The sequence below is a fragment of the Equus przewalskii genome, chromosome 28 (genome assembly GCF_037783145.1).
Source record: "Equus przewalskii isolate Varuska chromosome 28, EquPr2, whole genome shotgun sequence".
NCBI classification, from domain to species: domain Eukaryota; kingdom Metazoa; phylum Chordata; class Mammalia; order Perissodactyla; family Equidae; genus Equus; species Equus przewalskii.
The window spans coordinates 615,158-623,670 of NC_091858.1; positions in this window are offsets into that span (position 1 = coordinate 615,158).

Genomic DNA, 8,513 nt, shown 5'->3' on the forward strand with positions numbered 1-8,513 from the left:
AGAAATAGAACAAAGAATCCTAAAATTTATGTGAAACAACAAAAGACCCCGAATAGCTAAAGCAATCCTGAGAAAAAAGAACAAAGCTGGAAGCATCACAATCCCTCACTTCAAAATATACTGCAAAGCTATAGTAATCAAACGGGCAAGCTACCGGCTGAAAAACAGACTCACAGATCAATGGAACAGTATTGAAAGTCCAGAAATAATACCACACGTCTATGGACAGCTAATTTCTGACAAAGGAGCCAAGAGCATACAATGAAGAAAGGAAAGTCTCTTCAATAAATGATGATGGGAAAACTGGACAGCCACATGCGAAAGAATGAAAGTAGACTACTACCTTACACCATACATAAAAATTAACTCAAAATGGGTTAAAAACTCAAATCTAAGACCTGAAACCATAAAGCTCCTAGAAGAAAACATTGCAGTACACTCTAACATCGGTCGTAATAGTAGCTTTTTGAATACCATGTCTCCTTAGTCATGGGAAACAAAAGAAAAAATTAACAAATCGGGCTATGTCAAACTTAAAGCTTCTGCACAGCAAAGGAAACCATCAACAAAATGAAAAGACAACATACCAACTGGGAGAAAATATTTGCAAGTTATATATCTGATAAGAAGTTAATTTCCAAAATATATAAAGAACTCATATAACTCAACAACAAAAAAAATGAACAACTCAATCAAAAACTGGGCAGAGGACATGAACAGATATTTTTCCAAAGAAGATATACAGCTGGCCAACAGGCACACGAAAATAAGTTCAACATCACTGATTATTAGGGAAATGCAAATCAAAGCTCCAATGAGATATCACTTCACATCCATTAGAATGGCTATTAAAAAGACAAGAAATTACAAGCGTTGGAGAGGATATGGAGAAAAGGAAACACTCATACACTGCCGGTGGAAATGCAAACTCGTGCAGCCACTATGGAAAACAATATGGAGATTTCTCAAAAAATTAAAATTAGAAATACTATATGATCCAGCTATCCCACTACTGGGTACTTATCCAAAGAACATGAAATCAATAATTCAAAAAGATCTATGCACCCCTATGTTCATCACAGTATTATTCACAATAACCAAGACAGGAAGTAATCCAAGTGACCACCAATGGATAAACAGATAAAGAAGATGTTACATATATATATATATATATATATATATATATATATATATATATACACACAGTATATATACGGTAGAATAGTACTCAGACATAAAAAGATAAAATCACTCCATTTGCAACAGCATGGGTGAACATTGAGGGTATTATGCTAAACGAAATATGTCAGACAGAGAAAGACAAATATTGTATGATTTCAATCATACATGGAAGATAAACAAACAAACACATAGATAAGAACACATTGGTGGTTATCAGAGGGGAAGGGGGTCGGAGGGAGGGTGAAAGGGGTAAAAGGGCACATATGTATGGTGATGGATGGAAATTAGACTTTTGGTGGTGAACAAGATATAGTCTATACAGAAGTCGAAATATAATGAAATATACCTGAAATTTACACAATATTCTAAACCAACGTGACCACAAGAAAATAATTTTTTTAAATGAAAGAAATGTTAGGAGATATTGAAAGCTGCTGAGATATAAAGAATTATAAATTAAATAAGAGCTAATGTTTATCAAAGAGGCAGCTTTTTAGTTTTGTTTTCTCTGTTGCTTTTCAATTTCATTGATTCCTTTTACTATGTTTTTGCTTTCGCTTGATGTAAGTTTGTATTGCTCTTCTTCTTCTACTTTTCCAAGATAGAAACTTAAATTATTAATTTTAGATCTTTATTCATTTCTAATTTGTGCACTTAATATCATAAATTTCTAAGCACTGTACATTCCATAAATCTTGATAGGTTGTATTTTCCTTTTCATTTAGTTCAAAATATTTTTTTCGCTTCTCTTGAAATTTCTTCTTTAGCCCATGTGTTATTAGAAGTGTGTTGTTTAATCTCTAAATATTTTAGGATTTTCCAGTTATCATTCTGCTGTTGATTTCTACTTTGCACTATGGTCTGAGAATACACCTTGTTTGATTTCTAGTCTTTTAAATTAATAAAAGTGCATTTTGTGGCCCAGAATGTGGTCTTTCTTGTTGAATGTTCCATGTGAGCTTGAGAAGAATGTATGTTCTGTTATCACTGGGTATATTCTATAAATGCCAATTAGATCCAGTTGATTAATTGTGCTCTTCAGTTCAACTATGTCCTTACTGATTTTCTGTCTACTGGATCTGTCAGTTATTGATAGAGGGGAGTTGAAGTCTGCAACTACAATAGTGATTTCTCTATTTTTCCTTGAAGTTCCGTCAGTTTTTGTTTCATATATTTTGATGCTTTTTTCTTAGGCACAAACACATTAAAGATTGTTGTATCTTCTTGGAGAATTGACCTCTGAAGCAAGATGCAGTATCCTTTTTTATTTCTGATGATTTTCCTTGCTCTGAGCTGCTCTGTCTAATACTAATGCTGCTAGTCCAGCTTTCTTTTGATTCATCTTAGCATGGCATATCTCTCTCCATCCCTTTACTGTTTTTGTTTTGTCTTAGCTATTCTAGGACCTATTCATTTACATATAAATTTTAGAATAAACTTGTCTGTATAAAAAATAAAACAAACAAAAATACTTGCTAGATTTTTTATAGTAATCGCCTTGAACCTACATATCAATCTGGAGAGAAATGACAACATGATGACTCTCTCAATCCATGAACAAGATATGTCTCTGAATTTATTTAGGTTTTGATTCTTTTTTATCAGTATCTTATAATTTTCAGCATATAGATCCTTAGCATCTTTCATTATCTGTATATCTAAGTACTTCATTTTCTTTGACATGACTGTAAGCGGTTTTGTGTTTTTAATTTTCAGTTCTGTATGTTCATTATTACATCTGTTAGTATCTAGAAATTGTATTGTGAGATATTTGACTCATGTATCATAGTAGTAGTTTCATGGAGTTTTTTGTAGATGCCTAGACAACCATGTCATCTTCAAATAAGGGTAGTTTTATTTCTTCCTTTCCAAACTGTATGCTTTTTCTTTCTTTCTTTTATTGTTGCTGTAGTTAGAATTTCTAGTACAATGTTAACTACAAGTGGCAAGAATGGACATTATTGTCTAATTCTTGATGTTGGGAGAAAGCATTTAGTCTTTCACCATTGTATATGAGGCTGGTTGTAGTTCTTTGTAGATACTCTTTATCATGTTGGTTTGTTTTTGAAGTCTGGCTAATTAGAGGCTCCAGAGTATTGTCAGAGTTTGCAATAATTGGAGAGGAGACAAAAAGAAAGATCTGAGAAGTTTCTACTCAAGAAATTCTGGAATTACTCTTTATTTTTATTTATTTTAACTCCTAGACAGGGCTTGTCCTAATACAATTCTTCCCAAGACTGGACCATATGCAGCCTTGACTGACTTGGGGTTGCACATATAATCTAACAGTAGATGTTTCAGTAATCTGAAATTTTTTAGACATTTACACTACTTTTATTTCTATAGTCTCTAGTGTTCAGAAAAAAAGGGGGAATCTTGTTATACCTTGAACATTACATGTGTTCTTTTTGCTCTTTCAAAGCATCTTTTACTTCTCTAGGTTAAGTGTTCCTCTACATACTTTCCACCAGTAGAACAAGGCTGTTTAAAATGTTGTTGTTGTTCTCAAGTCTGTCTCTAACCAGACAGGACTCTCCTTTAAATTAGGTCCCAGTGATTCATACCTTCAGAACCTAGTGTACAGTAGTCTCTCAATAAATACTTATTTAATAGGTGATTGCTCCCCTTGGTGCTAAATGGATGTTTAACAGATTCTTTACCTCATAAGCACTTTCATATGTTCCAAAAAGTTTGAGATGTATTTTAATATACCTTACCTGGATTGAACTTGAACTTTATACACCTTAATGGGAAACCACAAAATTATATTTGGTATGCATAAGCTTCAGCTAGTGAACTTGTTAAAAATGCTGATCTAATTCTAACTCACTAGTTTTAAGTGATTCCCAGATATCTAAATTTCTAATAAGAATGCTAGGTGATAATGGCACAGGTGGTTCTGGATCACACTTTGAGTAACATAAGCTAAGAATTCAGGAGATTCTGCTTTGTAGAAAAGCAAAAACATTTTAATCACAGTGCTTTGCTAGCAATAAAGTCCTGGAAAATACTTTAAAGCCACTATAGTTATTCTTTACTATCCCTGTTGCATATGCTCCATGAACTGGCCACAGGATATCAGGTATCCAAAAAAAGTGTTCCTTGCTCTCATATAAGTAGAGGCAATACAAGTGTCTCAAGCAATGGAAAACCCTGTGCCAGGTGCTACCAATGCTTAGGCAAGAGATATTTTTACCCTTGGGGGAGAGGAGACCATATTAGTTTCTGTAGTTTGATATGCATTGTTACTTCCCATCCCCTTACTTTTAATCTATATGTATCTTTATATTTAAAATAGGTTTCCTGTAGACAACATACAGTTGGGTCTTGGTTTCTTATCCACTCTTTTATCTCGATCTTTTAGTTACTGAATTGATACCATTCACAGTTAAATGATTATTGATATGGTTGTATTAAAATCTATCATATTTTTAACTGTTTTCTGTTTGATGCAATTTTACTTTTTTATTTTCCTCTCTTTCTTCCTTCTCTACTTTTAATAAAACATTTTATATGATTTCATTGTCTCCCCTTTCCTAGCATATCAATTATAGGTATTTTTAAAAATGTTTTGACTAGTTGCCCTAGGATTTGCAGCATACATTCACAATTAATCTGTGTCCATTTTCAAATAACCCTCTAATGCTTCATAGAGAATGCAAGTACTGTATCACTGAGTGTTCCAAATTCTTCCTCAGATCCCTCATAACATTTTTGTGTCATTCATTTCACTTATCCATGAGCAATAATTACACAATACATTATTGCTATTATTCTTTTGAACAAATTATTATCTGTAAAGAAAATTAAAAATAAGAAAACTAAAAGGCTTTTTTAGTCTTCCTCTATTTTTTCTCTAATACTCTTATTTCTTTATGTATATCTTAGTTTCTGACCTATATAATTTTCCTTCTCTCTGAAGAACTTCTAACATCTCTGCAAGGCAGATCTACTGATAACAAATATCCTCAAGTTTTGTTTGTCTGGGAACATCTTTATTTCTCCTTCATTTTGAAGGATAGTTTGGCTGGAAACAGAATTCTAGATTGGTGGGTTTATTCTTTCAATACTTTAAATATTTCACTCCAGTTCTTGCCTGCATGCATTCTGAAAAGAAGTCCAGTATAATTCTTCTTATAGTTCCTCTATATGGAAGGTGGGTTTTTTTTCCCCTCTAGCTACTTTCAAGATCTTCTATTTGTCTCTGGTTTCTTGCAGTTTAAACATGGCATGTCTAGGTGTCGATTTTTGGATATTTCTCCTGTGTGATGCTATCTGAGATTCCTGTTCTGTGGTTTAGTGTATATCATTAATTTTGGAAAGTAAATATTCAGCCATTATTACTTCAAATATTTCTTCTTATCCTTTCTCTCTTTCTTCTCCTTCTGATATTTCATTACATGATGTTACACCTTTTATAATTATCCCACAGTTCATGAATATTCTTTTGTTTGTGCATTTTCTTTGCATTTCAGTTTGGGAGGCTTCTATTGACAAATATTCAGGCAACACTAAATATTCCTTTGGCCATGTTCAGCCTACTGGTGAGCCCATCAAAGGCATTGTTTATTTCTGTTCCAGTATTTTTTATTTCTAGCATTCCCTTTGATTCTTTCTTGGAGTTTTAATTTGTATGCTTACAATACCCATCTATTCTTGCATGTTGTCTACTTTTCCATTAGAGAGTTTAGCATATTAATCAGGGTTATTTTAAATTCTCACTCTGATAACTCCAAAATCTCTACCATATCTGACTCTTATTCTCATCCGTGGTTTCTTCAGAATTGTTTTTTGTTTTTTGTTTTTTTTGTATATTAATGTGCCTTGTAATTTTATGTTGGAAGCTAGACATCATGTTTTGGGTAGCAAGAACTGAGGTCTGTAGGCCTTTAGTGTGAGGGTTTATGTTTATCTTGGTAGGAGTTGAGCTATGTTTACTGTTTTCTGTAGCTATACATGTCCAACACTTCAATTTCCTCTAGTGTCCTTGTTTTTCTCTCCCCTCTTGTCTCTGTGATTGCCTAGAAATTCTTCATTAAATAGAATCTGAAACTGGTAGTTTTTCAGCTGTAATTCATTATTATATGCAGTAGAACAATTGATTTGGTGATAAGGTATGGTGAGTAAAGAAGATTTATGTAGTCCCACTATTAGTCTCAAACTTAAAGTAAGCCTGGGCTGTTTCTCAAGATGTGACCTTCAAAAGTGCTTCCCAACTTTTTCCCCCTTAGATGAGCCAGGAATGCTAGAGAGGGTTGGAGTTGGCTATTTCCTTTACATCACTGACTACACTCTTACAAAGTAATTTCCCAGGGCCCACTCCCTGGCCCAGTGCTTAAGTTTGCGTGTTCTGCTTTGGTGGCCCAAGGTTTCGCTGGTTCAGATCCTGGGTGTGGACATGGCACCACTCATCAGGCCATGCAACTATCTACTGGGGGGGAGGGCGGAGATTTGGGGAGAAAAAGCAAAAAAAAAAAAAGAGAGAGAGAGAGATTGGCAAGTTGTCAGCTCAGGTGCCAATCTTTAAAAAAAGAAGATTGGCAACAGATGTTAGCTCAGGTGCCAATCTTTTAAAAAAAAAAAAAGTAATTTCCCTTGAGGGAAGGAGGAGAAGAGAATGCTCTGGGCTTACTTCAAAATAACTACGTTTTCGTCCTTCTATCAGAAGCAGAAGGAGATTTTTCTCTGGTCTTCCTAGTGAGAACTGGTGGAGATCCTGGAGGTAAAATTCACAAGAGTAGGGAGGCCTCCCTGAGGCTATGCCCCCGGAATTTTTCACTCTTAACCTAGTCTACACTGAGTCTCCAGGAATTCATCAATTTAAAGTTTTTAAGTATTTCTTCCTAGCAACACTGGCTTCAACTACGGGCTTCCAATCCTTGGCTTTGGCTCCCGGTGATCTGTGATTCTATATATGCACCTATCTGCTTCTCCTTTTCAAGGCAGCGGTTTGCCTCATGACCTAGATACTCTGAAGGATCTATTTAATTTTCAGGACTTACTGACTTTCAGTGAGAATGGGAAAGTTGACTTCCTAACTTTTACATGTTGGAACAGAAGCCAGAAGTCTTGAAAACCAAATTTTCAAAAAAGATTTATTCAACAAAAAAAATCTTCAGTTAGAGGCCAGTTTTTTCCATGGATTCCATCATTAAGAGGGAAAGTTTCAATTCAATCTCCCTATCTTTGCAAAACTAAAGGTTTCTTTTTTTTCTTTAGCAACAAAATAAAAAAATGATTTAGCATGCTGTAATATTTGAAATGAAACAATTTAGCACATATTAGATTCTTTATAAAGTGCTAATTCTACTACTTTAAGTATATATTTTTTTAAAGTGGTACACTTACAACTTTTCCAACTTGCATATATTGGAATCAAGAGGTATCTTCATACTACCATTATTACTAGCCCTAGTCCACCTCTGTATCTCTGTTCCTTCTATGGTGAAGAGAGTGCCCAGTGACAGTTCAAGTATTTCCCAGTTCTGCTCTCCTTAAATATGAAAAGGCTAGGGAATAATTAGATCCTTAAATTTTGGATAGACACTCTGCTGGACACTGGAGGAAGTTCTCAAGCCCAAGATATCCCAGCCCTATAACCTCAGATGTTTCTGCCCTTGGACATCAGGATCCATGACTCCGGTGTTAATCTCCCTCAGCTACAAGCCTCCTGATCTCAGATTCCTATGACAGTTATTGCTAGAGATCCTCCAGGGCCTCTATTACTTTGGCTAGAATAATAAAAGTAATCTCAGAATTATAAATTTGCCATATGGCTAATTTTAGGGGTCAAATTTCCAAGAATCAAGAGGACAATAGTCCTACTCCATTGAATAATACCTCTCCTGTACTTTGTGCCAAAATGATCAAACCACAAACCTGCATTCTGGGATCATATCCTTCCCCTGCAATATTTTTACAGCAAGATCTGCTCTGCAATCCATCCTTCCTCTCTGCGGTGTTCTGGCTTCTATGGCAGGAGGAGTGCTTCCTCAACACTTTGCCATTTAATTGACAAATGGGAAACCTGAAGGGTCAATAGGAGTATGAAGAGTTGCTCAAACTCACTAGTAATCAGAGAAGTACAAATTAAAACAACACTGAGGTATCACCTCAGACACACAGGATCAGCAGACATTTGAAGGTTGCTAAGAGAAAGTGTCAAACAAGATGTGTAGAAAACAGGAAGCTTTCTACAGAAGAAGACAGTAATGCTCAGCAAAATTATGTACACATTTGCCCTGTCCCTCAGCACATTCCATCCCCAATGTGGATCCACGTAAAGGTCTCAGGTCCATCTATATGGCACATGTGGGAAAGTCTTCAACACA